The following is a 20,365-nucleotide window of genomic DNA, read 5'->3' on the forward strand; positions in this document are numbered from 1 at the left end:
ATGGGCTTTGTCAGTCACCGGGGGGATCCTGCCCTTGTCTGAGGCCTGTGGGGAAGAGCATTCGGTCTGTCCTTGTCCCCATTTCCCATCCTGACATGCCCTGGAGGCTCTGACAGTTTCTAGAAATGAGGCTCTGGGCAAAGAGGGCTCAGGGGGAGGCTCTGATGGGAGCGTAACTAGCTCAGAAACAGGGACCAGAAGCCTGGGCGTCATTCACTTCTACCCTGGGCGACTGCAACAGCCCCTGTCTGATCCCCCGCCTCCAGGCTCTCCTCTCTCCACTCAATCTATAGTGAACAAACACAGGAAAAGCATTCGTGTCATACTTGGGCTTAAAAAACCATTTTTCTAACTAAAGATAAAAAGAATTTTTTATGCTTTTTAAAATTAAATTTGAAATTCTCCCTCTCCCTCTTCTCCTCCCCACCCCCCATGGAGAAGGCAAGTAATTTGATTTAGGTTATACATGAGCAATAATGCTAAACATGTTTCAAGAATAATCATATTGTGAAAGGAAACATTGACAGAAAAAAGAAAAGAAAGTAAAATATTATGCTTTTATCTACATTCAGAAATCTCAGCTAAAAAACAAAATGCTAAATGCTGGGGAAAGGAATGGAAAATAAGAAACAGTCTGTGTAGTATAGGTCTTCCTAATTTAAAGGGAAATGCAAAACATTATCTTTTCTATTATTATTATAATAAAGCTAGTATTTATTGATTGTCTTAAAGTTTGCAGAGTACATTAAAAGTTTATCTCCTTTTTTTATTATAATTTTGGTGGGAGCTAGTAGCTATTAACTAGTATCATTGATATCATTAATATATTTATGGGGGTTCATAAAGGAATTATACCCATTTTAAAGATAAATAAACTTGGACATAGTATAAGTGACATAGTGAGGGCTTCACCTCTACTAAATGTCTGAAGCATTATTTAAACTCAGATCCTCCTGAATCCAGGTCCAGGCTCCATTCATTGCATCACCAATTATATGTCAATATGTCAATTAGTATTGATATCCGTTTCGCTAGATCTGGTTTGCTGTGATTAGCTCCCAATGACAAAGTTCCCCCCATGAAACTTAGCATCTTCCCTATAGCATCTAGTCCTAGAGAGCTGCCTTTAGCCCTCACATATCAATAAATCAGAGAAAAGTACATATTATTCATTTCACTTAAACTACATTTAAATCCAGGGGATCCTTTATATCCTGGGAGGGTGGGGGAGGGCAGAGACTTTTCAGAAGCCCCATTAAGATAGAAAAGCCTCACATTCCCACTATCTCATTCAGGGCTCAGAACCCCCTTTCTACTGGGCTTCAGGAGCCAAGGTGATCTCTCCCGTTTAGATCATCAGGTTATAAGGGCTCCCTTCTCAAGGTAAGAAACAACAGAGAATTGAGTGAGTTTGTAAGAGAATCTGGTTTGAGGCTCAAGTTCCCAAAATTTCCTCCATCCCGGAGGTGAAACAGCTCAGGCCCGGCACAAGCTGGCAGATCTCAGGGGGCACAGTCATGGGCTGGAGTGGATGCACTTCGAAGTCTGTGGGAAAGAGCAGTCGCGAACCCTCGTTACAGCAAATATAAGGGAAAGCTGCTTCTTGGGGACCTCAGTGACTTCCACAAAGGGAAAGTAGCTCAGCATTAAGTTTATGTCACTGGCCTCCTGGCTCATTGGGACAATAGTCAGGCCATAAGCATCTATGACAGTCCCAGAAATGGGCCCTCGTTCTGCCTGCTGCAGACAGGGGAATCCTGGCTCTTAAGGATCCTTGTCTTGAGAGAAATAAACGTTGTGGCTCCTAAGTCCTAATAAAAGTGAACACGTGGTACTTTCTGGGACAGGGTTATGGGTGTGGGAGGCAATGGACGGGAAACATCAAGAAAGGCCTCAGGATGGACTTCACTTGCAGGTTTTCTTGGCACTTCATTTTTCTGAGGCAAAGAGGCTTAAATGATAAATAAGTTAGTACGTTTTTGAGGCCAGATTCAATCTCAGGAGGAGGAGCCTCCCTGCTTCCAAGCCCAATATTCTCTCCCTGTGCCATCGAGCTACCCCAGAGTCAGATGGAAAACATTAAATGAAGATAAATGCATTTGTAATTGATTCTCAGGCAGGAGAAGACTGCTGACACTTACTGAGCAACAGGAGGATGTGGCCAGAGGAGGACCTGCAGATTTTCCTTCTCAGCATTTAGCAATGATGATCATCCCCTGATGGGTTTTTGTAATTCTGTTCTATCCTTAATTCGGTTCTCTCTCCCACCCAGGCCCTCTGAGCCACGAAGCCCATGGAAAGTCTGTTAGATGAGCCTGTTCTTTCTCCTTTCCAGTGAAAAGGACTGGCTGAGATCTCGGGGAACACAAAGGGGAATGTCTGCGTATTCCTGATTCTCAGGTACAGTATTAGGTCACTGGGGCTCCATGTTTAAGCTTCTTCTGGCACAAGAAACAGTGTCAGCACATCAGAGAAACAATGAACCCATGATGGAGATGCCATTTTGTCCTGTCTTTGTTGCTTATCATGATCCTAAATGTACATACACACACACACACACACGCGCGCGCACAGACACACGCACACTCACACACACGCACACACACATGCGCACACACACACTCACACACACGCACACACACGCACACACATGCACACACACGCGCGCGCACACACATGCACACACACGCACACTCACACACGCGCGCACACACATGCGCACACACACACTCACACACACTCACACACACGCACACACACGCACACACATGCGCACACGCACACACACACGCACACACACACTCACACACACACGTGCACACACACACGCACACACACACACACACACACTCTCACACTAAAAGGTTGGATCCTCCAGAGTGGTTTATTTCCTAGTCCGAGCACTAATTAAACACACACCGGGACATGCCTGACGGCCGCTTCATCTTTAGAATTCTCCACAAGACGAGGAAAATACCTCTGGAGAGTGTAGGACGAGCCCAAGCTTTTTTTTTTAATCTGACCTTGTTTCCTCTAAAACTGGAAAAAGGGTTTTCCTATCTCGCTGCCCTTGGAAGGAGAAGGCACAAATGCAGGCCTTCCCTTGTAGAGTGAATCACTTCTAGCAGATCAGAAACGGTTCCTCTACTTGATGTTTTCTCCCTAAATGCCCCAGATCACATGCCCAAGTACTAGCTAAGGACAGAAGCTACAAATGTCAGGCTGGATGGGCTTCCATAAGGAAGTACGGCTGGAGCTGTAGCGGGCTGCGCCCAGCTAAGGCCTCTGTGAGCAAACAGCCAGGATTTCTCTGTCCTGCTGCCTCTGAGAAAGCGGCTGTTCCCCCCAAGCTGAGCAACGGAACTGCCCTGGGAAGGTTTGGTTTGGAGAACTGGAACCCAGTGGGACCCTTCTATCACCCTACAGACAATAAGCATCTGCGGCATCCTCTGCCTTTAGGCTGCTGGTAGGGAGAGGGCTGAACCTCTTGAGTTGATGCACTGAGGTCAGGACAGCCGAGCACTTGAGGCTAACAACCGATTGGACAATACTCTATTATCATGTGCTTGGAAAAAGCCCCTCCCACTATCCTGTGCTGGCTCGATGACTGGTGTATACAGAGGGTTGTAGGAGGGACCAGGGGGTGGAGTAAGACTAGCCAAGGTCACAGATGAGGGTGGAGGAGATTGTGGAGATTCTGCTTCCCTCTAATTCAATCCTACCTCTAAAGAGCAAGAATAAAGACTAAGGACTTTTGCTTATTCTGACTCTGGCTGATTCTAAGGTATCCAGGGGGCTAACGCGGCCCTCATACTAGTAGGGAGAGGAAAATCTGTCCCAGACCCACAGCCACTCATGTGTGACCCCAGACTTGGGGTTGAAAACCCTAGAAATTTAAGCAACTGTACCTATTTGTAATGTTATCTCTAAACAAAATAAAAAATAAAATAATGATAAATAAAATAAAAATTAAAAAAGATTTAAAAAATAAATAAAATAAGATAAATGAAAAAGGAGATTTCCCTTTCACCAGAATCACAAGGAGATGAGGAGGTGGGGATGACTTTGGGCTCCATATCAAAGGACAAATATCTAAGGGATATGCTCCTTTCCAAGGGAAAATAATGATATGTAATACCATGAAGTTCCCATAAACTTTATGAGCCTGCCTTTTTTTTTTTTAGTCCATCAAGTTTGATTACGCAAATTAATACAAGATAGTACAATAAAACTTTCAAAAATCACAATTTGTATTTGAAAAACAAAGATAATTTTATCATTCAATAGAAATTAGGCCATCAAAAATAAAGTGAAAGCACATCTACAATCTCCCTATTACTAGATATGAAATTCTCAACCAGGTTCTATTTGCACTAATGCCATTAATATTTTCTTTTCTTTTTTTTAAATAACTTTTTATTGACAGAACTCATGCCAGGGTAATTTTTTACATTATCCCCTGCACTCATTTCTGTTCCCATTTTTCCCCTCCCTCCCTTCACCCCCTGCTCCAGATGGCAAGCAGTTCTATACATGTTAAATATGTCACAGTATATCCTGGATAAAATATACGTGTGCAGAACCAAACAGTTCTCTTGTTGCACAGGGAGAATTGGATTCAGAAGGTATAAATAACCCGAGAAGAAAAACAAACATGCAAGCAGTTTATATTCATTTCCCAGTGTTCTTTCTTTGGGTGTAATTGCTTCTGTCCATCATTGATCAATTGAAACTGAGTTAGCTCTCTTTATCGAAGAGATCCACTTCCATCAGAATACATCCTCATACAGTATCTTTGTTGAGGTATATGATGATCTCCTGGTTCTGCTCATTTCACTCAGCATCAGTTCATGTCAGTCTCGCCAGTCCTCTCTGTATTCATCCCGCTGGTCATTCGTTATAGAACAATAATATTCCATAACATTCATATACCATAATTTACCCAGCCATTCTCCAATTGATGGGCATCCATTCATTTTCCAGCTTCTAGCCCCTACAAACAGGGCTGCCACAAACATTTTGGCACATACAGGTCCCTTTCCCTTCTTTAGTATCTCTCTGGGGTATAAGCCCAGTAGAAACACTGCTGGATCAAAGAGTATGCACACAGTTCGGTAACTTTTTGAGCATAATTCCAAATTGCTCTCCAGAATGGGCTGGATGTGTTCACAATTCCACCAACAATGTATCAGTGTCCCTGTTTTCCCACATCCCCTCCAACATTCCGCATTATCTTTCCCTGTCTTTCTAGTCAATCTGACAGGTGTGTAGTGGTATCTCAGAGTTGTCTTAATTTGCATTTCTCTGATTAATAATGATTTGGAGCATCTTTTCATATGAGGGCCCGCCTTCTACCAGGAAGATTGCTATCTTGCCCTCTCCAAAAAAAAAAAAAAGCCTCTCTTTGCAGAGAGAAGGTGGAAGAGTGGCTTGATGAACAAATGAAGGAGGCAGTAATTCCATTGAAAAGGATAATGACTCAGCATGACATGATCTGATGTTTTTCAGAGAAAACAATTAAGAAATCAATATTTACTCTTTTTCATACATAACAAATTTAGTGAATGACAGGGGATGAGATTTCACCACTTTGAAATGGAATAGCTCATCCAGCCCTAACCCCTACTATCAGAACCCACCTTTTAGTCCTCGAAGGGTTTCCAGATTGGCCAGAGATCATGGCGCACAGTGATCCAAGTACAACAAAATTACTTTACCTAAAATAATGAAGAGAAACACAGTGGGACTAATATTATCAGAGATAACAGGCCCCTCAGTCCCTAATCCAAGGCAAATTAATGCTATAGTTGTGAGCTTTTGTTCCAGGATGGGATCCCTGAGGGCTAGAAAGGATCATGGGGGGAAATAGCAGGTATCCTCTAGCTCTGGGCTCCAGGCTCTTGGCCATGAGAATGTTCGTTCTGCTTCCAAAACTGGTCAGAATCAGTAGGACCCATTCTCCCAAGGAAGTCTTTATTTATTCAGGCAAACAGCCTCCTCAGTGAGCAGTGGGTTTCCTATTGGTCAGTTAGACTGACTGGTTTGTCAAGATGGCAGAGAGTGCTGAACGTGCTACAGCTTCTTGGAGCCGCAGGTGAGAGTTTGGGGGGCAGATGGGACAGCCAAAGAGGAAAAAAGTCCTGAGAAATGTACTGAGCAGCAACAACCAACAGAAACTGGCTGTTGCATTAGTTACTGTGTTCAAGCTGTTCTAAACTTGCACCTGAAAGGCTTATGTTAAAGTACCTACAGATTATGGCAAAGATCTTATAGAAGCAGCCATAGATAAGTGAAACATAGGAGACAAAGGTCCTTCATGGGTCTAACATAAGCCTGTTTCAGTGACCAGGAGTTTGGGTGACTGTCTGTAGAGGGTCACAGTCAGTGGGGGAACTCGGGGTGAGGTATCAGACCCTTCAGCCCTGAGGGAACCTGCTGACAATGTCTGGTTCGGCTCCTACCTCCCCTAAGGGATCTCGGCCTTCCTGAGGAGTCAGGGGGCCGTGACAACCTGTGATGTGATTGAAGCAGAGAGATACCAGGGGGCAAACTACACAGCAAGTCATTTATCTGGTCCCACGGGCTCAGAATTGTTTTTGTTACATTATAAAAAGGGGAAATCCCTTGAAATAAACAGACTCCATCTTCCCACCATCCTCGGGAGACCCCTCATCACTTCTCCTCTAGGAAGGTATATTTTAATCACCCCCGTGTGGGGGCTCTAGAAAGCAGGACACAACAGCTGTGCTGGTTCCTACTGGTACCAGGTTCTCCACTTGCCAATATTGGCCCTGGCTCTGACACTGGTGGGGATTCTGTATTCCAGGGATGCAGACAGGGAGGCTGGATCCCATGCCCTGCACAGGATTCTCGATGTGGGAAACATGACCAAAAAGTCAATGGAATAAGTTATCTGAGTTTAAGCCCCCACATTTAGGGGAGAGCTCATTTCCCTGACTGCCCATGTCTCATCTTCCTGAAAACAGAAATTGCATTTTATAGACTTCTCTGTGCAGACTCTGACACCTTTATTTCATGTGAGAATATTCTGACACATAAGAAATTTCAATTAAAGAAATTCACTATTAACAGTTGTTTATGCTTCCTTCAAGCTCACTCCTGGGATAGGGATAATGAGGCTAAAGGAGAGAATCTGGGAACATTGTGAGGACTGAAGCCATCAGTGATCTGAGTCTCAGAGCTGAGCCGATCCCCTCTTACCAGTGACAAAGGCTGACCAGAAAATCTCAAGTAGCAGTGAAACCGTGTGTGGGCCCTTGGTCCTGAAGGCAGTGGACAGGCCTTGGCCCTTCATACAATGAGGCGATCCCTTGGGGCAGAGAATCCAGGCAGAGACCCCAGCAGAGATGGCAGTGAGGGGGCCCAGCCCTGCCCCCTGCTCTCCTGGGAACTCTCCCAAGGCCTGATGGGAAATACACTCCAATCCCCACACATGAGCCTGAGAGAGTCAATGAGGGCCTGGTCCTCCAGACCCAAGAGATGATGAAACACCTACTGGAGAGAAGTGGGTGATATTGGGACCCTCCCTTTTCTCGTCTCCAGGCCCAGGGCAGAAGGAACCAGCCTGAGAGACCATGTGTCCTGGGCTGGAGAAAAAGCAATCTGGTCTCTATCATGGCATCCCCGCGGGGCAGTGAGAGGATGGAGCTCTGGGCCTGGAATCCCCAAGACTCGCGTTTCTGAGTTTAATCTAACCTTGGACACTTACTATCCATGTGGCTCTGAACAAGTCACTCAGTCCTGTTTGCCTCCATTTGTTTGTCTGAAATAAGCTGGAGGAGGAAATGGCAAAGCACCAGTGTCTGTGACAAGAAAATTCTGAGTAGGGTCACAGAGACTCAGACATGGATGAAGAACAAGCAAGATACACCTGCCATTGCTACAGAGAATGGGGGCAAACCCTGTTCAACGGGAACGTGGGCTCCCAAGCAGAGAAAGAAACTCATTATGTTGGGGCAAAGATATCAAGGGGACCTGAAATGTCAGCATTTCCCTGTAGGGACTTTCTCTCTGTTTCCCAGGGGCTGTGCTGCCTCCCCTCTGCCTTGGCTGAGCAGACAGGGCTTGTGATCACAAGTTAGAAAGGAGGGACCCAGGGGGGACCAGAAAGAGGAAGCCCTGGGAGGTGAGAGCCTGCCCAGAGAGCAGGGGCTGCTCTGCCCTGGGGACCCCGAGGAGGCACCTGCTGCTCTGAGCTGAGTCCCCTGGATGCACTGGGGAGGTTTTTGTTCGGGCCTGAAACACTGTGGGAGAGGGGAGCTCCAACCCTGCTGACAGTAATAATGTGCAGCGTCCTCAGGCTCCAGGCTGCTGATGGTGAGGGTATAATCACTCCTAGACCCACTGCCACTGAACCGGGCAGGGACCCCGGATGCCAGGCTATTAGTACCATAGATGAGGAGCCTGGGGGCTTGGCCAGGTTTCTGCTGGTACCAGTGCAAGAAGCTACCAACACTCTCACTGGCCTTGCAGCGGATGGTGACTCTCTCCTGGAGATGCAGACAAGGAGGCTGGAGACTGGGTCAGCACAATGGCTCCTTGGGAATCTGGGGAAGCAACAGAATTAGAGGAAGACAGAAATGTGGGAATGTCCTATTTAAAGAACATGAATGAGACAAGTTTGTGGAGACCCCAGAAATCCCAAATGACCGACAAGTCGTTGTATTGGGCGACAACGTGAGACAGAAACCACCTTTTCCACACTCCGCACAAGGTTTACAATCCGGGTTTGGTCATGTTTCCCAGCCCCCATCTGCCCGTATTGTGCCCCAGCGTGTGCCCCCATTGTATCAAGGAGCCGTCACTTTTACATCCCTGAAAACCTGGGACCTTCCCACCCCTTCCCTGCCCTCCTGGGCCTTACCCTGAGCCCAGAGCACCAGGAGCCAGAGCAGCTGCCATGGGGAGCTCATCCTGGCCTTCAGAGACTGAGCAGAGAGCAGCCAGAGCCCTGAGGGGCAGGAAGGAGGGAGGAAGCTTTTATGTCCTGGGCAGGGCTCCCTGCGGCTCCCTCGGGGCTCCAGATGCAAAAGAGCCCCAGGTGTGGGAGGAGCCTCCCCTCAGGGACCCCGGGAGCCCCAGGGAGTCCCCCTGGCTGAGCCTGGCTCTGGGGGAGGGGCCCCCTCTGCTCTGTCCCCAGGGGGAGACTCAGGACCAAGGGCAAGGTCATGTCTAGTGCCTCAGGATGATGGTGCAGCCGGTTCTGGACAAATGAGGGCAGTTTCTCTCTCTCCCCCAGGACTAGATTCCCCTTAACCCTGAGGGAGCTCCCAGCCCTGGGGAGGGGGCAGAGAGGGCCCGAGCTCCCAGCCTGGAGACCTGGGAGGTGCCTCCCTGATGCTGCTCCTGGGCCTGCCCCACTGCCTCCCTCTGCTGGAGAAGGGGAGAACTCCCGGGGGCAGGGAGGGGGTCTGGCTCAGACTGGACAGATCCTGGCCTGGGACCCGGGGAAAGCCTGTTCGAGCCTGGCTCCTGGTCAATGGGCTTTGTCAGTCACTGGGGGCTCCTGCCCTTGTCTGAGGCCTGTGGGGAAGAGCATTCGGTCTGTCCTTGTCCCCATGTCCCATCCTGACACGCCCTGGAGGCTCTGACGGTTTCTAGAAATGAGGCTCTGGGCAAAGAGGGCTCAGGGGGAGGCTCTGATGGGAGCGTAACTAGCTCAGAAACAGGGACCAGAAGCCTGGGCCGCCATTCACTTCTACCCTGGGCGACTGCAACAGCCTCTGTCTGATCCCCCGGCTCCAGGCTCTCCTCTCGCCACTCAATCTATAGTGAACAAACACAGGAAAAGCATCCGTGTCATACTTGGGCTTAAAAAACCATTTTTCTAAATGAAGATAAAAAGAATTTTTAATGCTTTTCTATTCTGACTTTCAAATTCTCCCTCTCCCTCTTCTCCCCACTCACTGAGAAGTCCATCAATATGACTCAGGTTATCCATGTTCAATAATGCTAAACATGTTTCAGCAATAATCATGGTGGGAAAGGAAATAGAGAAAAAAGAAAAGGAAAGTAAAATGTTATGATTTTATCTACATTCAGAAATCGCAGCTGGAAAATGAGCCTTATTACGTTATACACAAAACAAAATGCTACGCGCTGGGAAAGTAATAGAAAAATAGAAACAGTCTCTGTGCCACAGGTCCTCAGAATTCAAAGCAAAATGCAACATCATAATCTTTTCTGTTATTACTATTAGCTACTATTGACTATCTTAAAGGTTGCAAAGTACATTAAAATTTTATCTCCCTTTTTCTCTATAATTTCGGTGGGAGCTAGGAGCCATTAACTAAAACCACTGATGTGCCCACAGATTCATGGGGATTCATGTAGGAATTCTACCTATAGGATACAGGAATTTTATGTAGATGAAGAAACTGAGAAAATCAAAGAAAGAGACACGGTGAGGCCTTCACAGCTACTAAATGTCTGAGACATTGTTTAAACTCAGATCCTCCTGAATCCAGGTCCAGGCTCCATTCATTGCACCACCATATGTCAATATGTCAATTAATGTTGATATCCATTCCGCTAGATCTGGTTTGCTGTGATTAGCTCCCAAACTTCCGCTTATGCAACTTAATATCTTTCCTATAGCATGTAGTCCTAGAGAGCTGCCTTTAGCCCTCACTTAGCAATAAATCATAGAAAAGTACACATGATTTACTTGACTTAAACTACATTTAAAATCCAGGGTGTCCTTTATACCCTGGGGGGGACACAGACTTTTCAGAAGCCCCATTAAGATAGAAAAGCCTCACATTCCCACTATCTCACTCAGGGCTCAGAACCTCCTTTCTACTGGGCTTCAGGAGCCAAGGTGATGTCTCCTGTTTAGATCATCAGGTTATAAGTGCTCCCCTCTCAAGATAAGAAACAACAGAGGACTGGGTGGGTTTGTAAGAGAATCTGGTTTGAGAGTCAAGTTCCCACATTTTTCTCCATCCAGGAGGTGAAACAGCTCAGGCCCAGCACAAGCTGGCAGATGTCGGGGGGCACAGTCATGGGCTGGACTAGATGCACTTCAAAGTCTGTGGGAAAGAGCAGTCACATCCCCTTGTTACAGCAAATATAAGGGAAAGCTGCTTCTTGGGGGCCTCAGTGACTTCCACAAAGGGAAAGTAGCTCAGCATTAAGTTTATATCACTGGCTTCCTGGCTCATCGGGACAATAGTCAGGCCATAGGCATCTGTGACAGTCCCAGAAATGGGCTCTCGTTCTGCCTGCTGCAGACAGGGGAATCCTGGCTCCAGGGATTCTTTTCTTGTGTGAAATAAATGTTGTGGCTCCTAAGTCCTAATAAAAGTGAACACGCGGTACTTTCTGGGGCAGGGTTACGGGTGTGGGAGGCAATGGATGGGAAACATCAAGAAAGGCCTCAGGATGGACTTCACTTGCAGGTTTTCTTGCCAGTTCATTTTTCTGAGTGTGTGAAAGGTGAAGAACTTACAGATTAAGCACATTTTGATCAGAGACTGGTAACTAAAGCAGATCAGGCCTATAGGCCCTGGTCACGTGATTTTAGATGAGACCTGGACTGCATTCCATTGTCCAAAGAAGGAGTTAAGTGGCCTAAGCTGTAGATCACCTTTTTCTCTGCATTCCACTGACCAAATAGGGGGATAAAGGTTTATGTGACCAATCACAGCCTATAGAGTGTGGGATTTGGGGGGTTCTTTGTCTGAAATGTATAAAAGTTGTCAGCATCTTCAAGTGAATGACTCTCCTCCTGTGGGTATCCTTGCTGTCCTTTCGGGCCCACAGGCCAGGACAGTCCGCTTCTCGAGATTCTATTAAATTCTTTCTGTGCATCATTTGGAGCGACTCCTGAGTGGTCAGTTTGGGGAGGTGCAATTGCCCCAAACAGCTTTGGGTGCTCGTCCGGGATGGTGTCTTTTGGGGAGAAGGGTGCGCACCTTGAGCAGAGGCAGGTGCCCACGAAGGAATTTTTCCTGTGGTCTCCGACTCAAGTGTGCACATCCTCCCTCCCTGTCAGACAACGGACGGAAGCAAGCAGACTCAGTGATGTACAGAAACTCATACTTTGGAAGAAACGAATGTCCTGACTGGCAGGCGCAGTTTAGAATCCGCACCGTGTGGCTCGGTGAGCTCTTGGAATAGTTTGGGGATCTTATTGGCTGGGTTTTAGGGAACCCGAGGGAATAGCTCTCGCTAAATTTGGTTGAGTGCTGGACTGTGACGGGGATCCTGCCTTGTCTGAGGCCTGTGGGGAAGAGCATTCGGTCTGTCCTTGTCCCCATTTCCCATCCTGACATGCCCTGGAGGCTCTGACAGTTTCTACAAATGAGGCTCTGGGCAAAGAGGGCTCAGGGGGAGCCTCTGATGGGAGCATAACTAGCTCAGAAGCAGGGACCAGAAGCCTGGGCCGCCATTCACTTCTCTCCTGGGTGATTGCAACAGCCCCTGTCTGATCCCCCGCCTCCAGGCTCTCCTCTCTCCACTCAATCTATAGTGAACAAACACAAGAAAATGCTTTTCTATTCTGACTTTCAAATTCTCCCTCTCCCTCTTCTCCCCACTCACTGAGAAGTCCAGCAACATGACTCAGATTACACGTGTGCAATAATGCTAAACATGTTTCAGCAATAATCATGGTGGGAAAGGAAATAGAGAAAAAAGAAAAAGAAAGTAACATGTTATAATTTTATCTACATTCAGAAATCGCAGCTGAAAAATGAGCCTTATTACGTTATTGCCAAAAGAAAATGCTACGCGCTGGGAAAGTAATGGAAAAATAGAAACAGTCTCTGTGCCACAGGTCCTCAGAATTCAAGGCAAAATGCAACATCATAATCTTTTCTTTTATTATTACGAGCTAATATTTACTGATTATCAAATATTGCAAAGTACATTAAAATTTTATCTCACTTTTTCTCTATAATTTCGGTGAGAGGTGGGAGCCATTAACTAACACCACTGATGTGCCCATCGATTCCTGGGGATTCATATAGGAATTATATCCATTTTATAGATAAAGAAAATGACACAGTGAGGCCTTCACAGCTGGTAAATTTCTGAGGCCTTGTTTAAACTCAGATCCTCCTAAACCCAGGTCCAGGCTCCATTCATGCATCACCAATTATATGTCAATATGTCAATTAATATTGATAGTCATTTCGCTAGATCTGGTTTGCTGTGATTAGCTCCCAAACTTCCACCTATGCAACTTAGCCTCTTCCCTATAGCATGTAGTCCTAGAGAGCTGCCTTTAGCTCTCACATATCAATAAATTATAGAAAAGTACATATTATTAATTTTAGTTAAGCTACATTTAAAATCCAGGGTGTCCTTTATACCCTGGGGGAGACACAGACCTTTCAGAAGCCCCATTAAGATAGAAAAGACTCACCTTCCAGCTATCTCACTCAGGGCTCAGAACTCCCTTTCTACTGGGCTTCAGGAGCCAAGGTGATCTCTCCCGTTTAGATCCTCAGGTTATAAGTGCTCCCTTCTCAAGATAAGAAACAACAGAGAATTGGGTGAGTTTGTAAGAGAATCTGGTTTGAGGCTCAAGTTCCCACAATTTCCTCCATCCAGGAGGTGAAACAGCTCAGGCCCAGCACAAGCTGGCAGATCTCGGGGGGCACAGTCATGAGCTGGAGTAGATGCACTTCGAAGTCTGTGGGAAAGAGAAGTCACGTCCCCTTGTTACAGCAAATATAAGGGAAAGCTGCTTCTTGGGGACCTCAGTGACTTCCACAAAGGGAAAGTAGCTCAGCATTAAGTTTATGTCCCTGGCTTTCTGGCTCATCGGGACAATAGTCAGGCCATAAGGATCTGTGACAGACCCAGAAATGGGCTCTGGTTCTGCCTGCTGCAGACAGGGGAATCCTGGTTCTTAAGGATCCTTTTCTTGTGAGAAATAAAAGTTGTGGCTCTTAAGTCCTAATAAAAGTGAACACGCGGTACTTTCTGGGTCAGGGTTATGGGTGTGGGCAATGGATGGGAAACATCACGAAAGGCCTCAAGATGGAAGTGATCCTTGAGCTGCACTTTGAAGAAGTCTGTGCTCTCTAGCATCACTGGGGAGGAGAGTGCAGGAAATCAAGTATTGATGAGGCAAAATTTTGTTGCTGGGCTCTTTTGTCCTGTTTGTATTGGTGATTGCTTTTCATTGCTCAAACTTCCATATTTTGTAAGGGTAGTTCATGACTTTTTATCTGTTTCTCATCTTTTCTCCACTAACAGATTAAATATGTAAATAAAATTTGATCTGTTTTTGCTGTATTTCCCATCAGCTATTGTCATTTTTCTTAAAATTAGGTAGTGACATTCTTTTCTTGCCTTTTTTGTTATAGAAGCAGCAAGGTGGTAGAGGGGCCAGAGTATTAGGCCTGAGGTCAGAAAGAGCTGAATTCAAGTGTGGCCTTAGATACTTACTAGTTGTATGATCTGGGTGAATTATTTTCTCTCTCTGCTTCAGTACCCTCCACTGCAAGTGGGAATAATAATAATAATAATCCTGCCTCCCTTGGTGGTAGGAAAGATCAAATGAGATAATGTTTATAAAGTGCAGAAGCCATCCTGGCTTCCATTATTGGTCATTTATTTTTCAAATAAGGAATATACTCACTCCCTTCTATCATTTCTTAGAATCTCTTCTTTCTTTTAAGGCTTATCTCAGATACTACCTTCGACTGAAGTATTTCTCATTCATCCTGGCATCGAATTCTCTCCTCATCCCATTATTTATTTGTATATGCCCAAACATGTACACACTTTTTCCATTTAAAATATAAATTTCTTGAGGGTAGTCAAGCAATCAACAAGCATTTATTTAGTGCCTCTGATGTGTTTGCCATTGTATTGTGTTGAGGAAACCAAAAGGGACAAGACAGCTTTGCCTTTAAGATGCTCACATTCTAATGCTGGAGGGAGAATGACATGTAAAGAAAATCAAGTTATTTAGATAATTTGTGTCTCTATCTGTCAACTTGTTTATCTGCTACATATCTTGTTACATAGTACACATATCGGGATACTCGACATACATATACAATGTGAATTTATGGTAAATGTTATATAATTAAATATATGATAGGCACATATGTGAGTGTATAACATAAAATATGAAAACATTGAACATAGCACACGTGCATACATATGGACATACAAATGTCCTTGTAAGTTTTATATATGTGTGTATGTGAATATATACATGCACATGTACATATATATATACATTTATATCTGCAAAAAATTACAGAGAGAGAGAAAAAGGAGTGAGCACAGAAAACAAATCCAGTACTGGAAAAAATATTAGAAAAAGGACAGAAAGAAAAGTCAAAAAAAAAAAAAAAAAGAATTGACCCACACTAATCAGTATCTGATATTTCTCTATTATATGAGTTTAAACAAAGAAACAAGAAAAGCATCTTGCCAACATCAAGGCAAATTCCAGATAAGACACGTGAGTTTCTTGAGATGTATTAAGGGAGAAAACTCTTTATATTAATCTTCAGATCTGGAAGAACAGGCTCAGGGCTGGTAAAACAGAAAGAAAGGAAAGACAGAAGGCTATGATCAGAGAAAGAAATATCAGATTCATGAACATGGAAGTGGAACATTTGTGGCCAATGTCAAAGTCTATATTAGGTCCATCTCTGGATATACATGAGGTTGACAGGTTAAGGAGCATTTATGAACTACCTACTGTATACCAAACACTGAGCTGAGTGTCGTAGGTCATGAGAATTGAGTAGATTGAGGAAGTGGACCATTGGGCTAATTGAGGGTGTATCACTATGTGTATAGAGTCTTGCAATATGTGGGCAGGTATTATTTAACTCTTCTCTTTTTATCTTTATCTCCATGTACACTGATTGGCTGGTGCTTAATAAATGTTGGTTGTTTGATTCAATGAAATGGTAAATGAGCATGGGGTGATTATGAATAGGATGGAAACTAAGTCTTAAAATGAACTTTTGGCATCCAGAGCCGAGGACCCAGTTCTACCTCCCATAGGCAGTCCTAGACTGGGGAGGAGTCCCCAAGCTCAACACACAGAATGCTCATTCCTTTCCTTTCCCTTCAATTTCTTTCATTTTGTTCTTGAGCAGACAGCTCTCTTTGTTGTTGTTGTTGCAATTAGCAGTAAATTTTCTTCTCCACGGATCTCCTTTCATCAGAACTCTCCACTATGACCTGCATGTTCTGAACTATTCAACCCTCTCTCCTCCTTTACCACAGGGCATGGATCCAGGAGAGACTGACGTAGTGCAAGTACGAATTATAAAGATGGCGGAGAGGAGGCACACAGCTGTGTAAGCTCCGAGTTTTTTTCTCAGAATCCATTGCATGACAAGCCTCTGAATTAATGCTTAACTGAAAAAAACCCCACAAATAGTTACCAAAGACATCCCTGAAATTCGCCAGGAAAGCGAATTTTGTTTTTGCTCGAGGGTAGGGATGGTTTTAGATCGGGCGCAGGCTGAGGGCAGCAGCGGCAGCGAGAACACGGAAGGAAGCTCACAGCCGAGCAGACCAGAGAGGGGGTGGGGAGTGATCGCAGCCATCTCTGCGGGGGGAGCTTTGCTACAGGACTGGATACATTGCCCTGGCAGCAAGTCAGCAGCCCAGCAGAGAAGCTAAAAACACCGGGGCGAAGAATACAACCCCAAACAGCTGGAGTCTCTCGGGACCTGGCCACCCCTCCCCCAGAATGTCTCAGCACGCTCTCAGAGTCTCGGAGCGCAGGCACAGCACAGTAGGGCTAGTGCCTCGCTGCTGCCCCGCAGTCTGTCGAGGAAGCTCGGTAACACCATGCAGCCCCTCGCCGCAAAAAAGCAGACTCCATTTAGGGGTTTTTTCTCTTTGTTTTCTTTGCTAGTTTGTCTTTCATTCTTCTCTGACAAAATGAGCAAAAAATTTGAAAAGGACCTTAACCCTTGACAGCTTCTATACAGAGAGAGAGCAGACTCTATACACTGAGGAGACTAAAAACAGACAGTCTCCAGGTGAATCCCCAAAGGTGGAGATCTGGTCTCTATCATGGCAGTCCCACGGAGCAGTGAGAGCATGGAGCGCTGGGCGTGGAATCCTCAACACTTGTGTTTCTGAATTTAAGTCTAATCTTGGACACTTACTATCTATGTGACTCTAAACAAGTCACTCAGTCCTGTTTGCTTCCATTTGTTTGTCTGAAATAAGCTGGAGGTGATGGCAAAGCACCAATGTCTATGACAAGAAAATTCTGAGTAGAGTCTGAAAGAAACAGACATGGCTGAAAAACAAGCAAGATACATCTGCCATTGCTACAGAGAATGGGAGCAAACCCTGCTCAACAGGAACATGGGCTCCCAACCAGAGAAAGAAACTCACTACTGTGGGGCAAAGATATGAAGGGGACCTGAAATGTCAACATTTCCCTGTAGGGACTTTCTCTCCATTTCAGAGGGGCTGTGCTGCCTCTCCTCTGCCTTGGCTGAGCACATAGGGCTTGTGATCACAAGTTAGAAAGGAGGGGACCCGGGGGACCAGAAAGGGGAAGCCCTGGGAGGTGAGAGCCTCCCCAGAGAGCAGGGGCCCAGAGTCTGCCCTGGGGACCCCAAGGAGGCACCTGCTGCTCTGAGCTGCGTCCCCTGGATGCACTGGGGAGGTTTTTGTTCAGGCCTGAAGCACTGTGGGAGAGGGGAGCTATTACTCTGCTGACAGTAATAATGTGCAGCGTCCTCAGGCTGATGGTGAGGGTATAATCACTCCCAGACCCACTGCCACTGAACCGGGCAGGGACCCCGGATGCCAGGCTGTCAGCATAGTAGATGAGGAGCCTGGGGGCTTGGCCAGGTTTCTGCTGGTACCAGTGCAATTCATTATATACACTCTCACTGGCCTTGCAGCTGATGGTGACTGTCTCTCCTGGAGATCCGGACAAGGAGGCTGGAGACTGGGTCAGCACAGTGGCTCCTCGGGAATCTAAAGAGAACCAAGAATTAGATACAGAGAGAACTGTGTGAATGTCCAATTGTAAGAAAATGAATGAGACAATTTTGTGGAGACCATGGAAATCTCAGGTGATGAATAATCAGTTTCATTGCTATCAACCTGGGGAAAAAGTAAAACTTCTTTCCCACAAGCCTCACAAGGGTTTTAAACAGAGTTTCTGGTCATAGTTATCTGCCTTCATCTTCCTCTTGAGGCCTAAGATTGCTCTCCCACTGGATTAAAAGATCATCAGTTTCTGTATTCCTGAAAATCCCAAATCTCCTAAACCCCTTCCCTGCCCTCCTGGGCCTTACCCTGAGCCCAGAGCACCAGGAGCCAGAGCAGCTGCCATGGGGAGCTCATCCTGGCCTTCAGAGACTGAGCAGAGAGCAGCCAGAGCCCTGAGGGGCAGGAAGGAGGGAGGAAGCTTTTATGTCCTGGGCAGGGCTCCCTGCAGCTCCCTTGAGGCTCCAGATGCAAAAGAGCCCCAGGTGTGGGCGGAGCCTCCCCTCAGGGACCCCGGGAGCCCCAGGGAGTCCCCCTGGCTGAGCCTGGCTCTGGGGGAGGGGCCCCCTCTGCTCTGTCCCCAGGGGGAGACTCAGGACCAAGGGCAAGGTCACGTCTAGTGCCTCAGGATGATGGTGCAGCCGGTTCTGGACAAATGAAGGCAGTTTCTCTCTCTCCCCTAGGACTAGATTCCTCTTAACCCTGAGGGAGCTCCCAGCCCTGGGGAGGAGGCAGAGAAGGCCCGAGCTCCCAGCCCTGGAGACCTGGGAGTTGCCCCCCTGATGCTGCTCCTGGGCCTGCCCCACTGCCGCCCTCTGCTGGAGAAGGGGAGAACTCCAGGGGGCAGGGAGGGGTCTGGCTCAGACTGGACAGATCCTGGCCTGGGACCCTGGGAAAAGCCTGTTCGAGCCTGGCTCCTGGTCAATGGGCTTTGTCAGTCACTGGGGGATCCTGCCCTTGTCTGAGGCCTGTGGGGAAGAGCATTCGGTCTGTCCTTGTCCCCATGTCCCATCCTGACACGCCCTGGAGGCTCTGAAGGTTTCTAGAAATGAGGCTCTGGGCAAAGAGGGCTCAGGGGGAGGCTCTGATGGGAGCGTAACTAGCTCAGAAACAGGGACCAGAAGCCTGGGCCGCCATTCCCTTCTACCCTGGGCGACTGCAACAGCCCCTGTCTGATCCCCCGCCTCCAGGCTCTCCTCTCTCCACTCAATCTATAGTGAACAAACACAGGAAAAGCATTCGTGTCATACTTGGGTTTAAAAAACCATTTTTCTAAATAAAGATAAAAAGAATTTCTAATGTTTTTCTATTCTAACTTTCAAATTCTCCCTCTCCCTCTTCTCCCCACTCACTGAGAAGTCCAGCAACATGACTCAGGTTACACGTGTGCAATAATGCTAAACATGTTTCAGCAATAATCAGGGTGGGAAAGGAAATAGAGAAAAAAGAAAAAGAAAATAAAATGTTATGATTTTTTCTACATTCAGAAATCGCAGCTGGAAAATGAGCCTTATTATGTTATACACAAAACAAAATGCTACACACTGGGGAAAGTAATAGAAAAATAGAAACAGTCTCTGTAAATCAGGTCCTCAGAATTCAAAGCAAAATGCAACCTCATAAGCTTTTCTTTTATTATTATTAGCTACTATTGACTATCTTAAAGGTTGCAAAGTACATTAAAATTTTATCTCCCTTTTTCTCTATAATTTCGGTGGGAGCTAGGAGCCATTAACTAAAACCACTGATGTGCCCACAGATTCATGGGGATTCATGTAGGAATTCTACCTATAGGATATAGGGATTTTATGTAGATGAAGAAACTGAGAAAATCAAAGAAAGAGACACGGTGAGGCCTTTACAGCTACCAAATGTCTGAGACATTGTTTAAACTCAGATCCTCCTGAATCCAGGTCCAGGCTCCATTCATTGCACCACCATATGTCAATATGTCAATTAATATTGATATCCATTTCGCTAGATCTGGTTTGCTGTGATTAGCTCCCAAACTTCGGCTTAAGCAACTTAATATCTTTCCTATAGCATGTAGTCCTAGAGAGCTGCCTTTAGCCCTCACCTATCAATAAATCATAGAAAAGTACATATGATTTACTTGACTTAAACTACATTTAAAATCCAGGGTGTCCTTTACACCCTGGGGGGGACACAGACTTTTCAGAAGGCCCATTAAGATAGAAAAGACTCATCTTCCCGCTATTTTATGGGCTCAGAACCTCCTTTCTACTGGGCTTCAGGAGCCAAGGTGATGTCTCCAGTTTAGATCATCAGGTTATAAGGGCTCCCCTCTCAAGATAAGAAACAACAGAGAACTGGGTGGGTTTGTAGGAGAATCTGGTTTGAGGCTCAAGTTCCCACAATTTCCTCCATCCCGGAG

General features: G+C 46.0%; 1 pseudogene; it reads right to left on the reverse strand.

Annotated features, from left to right (window-relative positions):
* Positions 1 to 1,435: 1,435 nt before the first annotated feature.
* On the reverse strand, positions 1,436 to 18,387 carry LOC127546356 (immunoglobulin kappa variable 3-11-like; annotated as a pseudogene).
* Between the last annotated feature and the right edge of the window lie 1,978 nt (positions 18,388 to 20,365).

The sequence above is a fragment of the Antechinus flavipes genome, chromosome 2 (assembly GCF_016432865.1).
Source record: "Antechinus flavipes isolate AdamAnt ecotype Samford, QLD, Australia chromosome 2, AdamAnt_v2, whole genome shotgun sequence".
NCBI classification, from domain to species: Eukaryota; Metazoa; Chordata; class Mammalia; order Dasyuromorphia; family Dasyuridae; genus Antechinus; species Antechinus flavipes.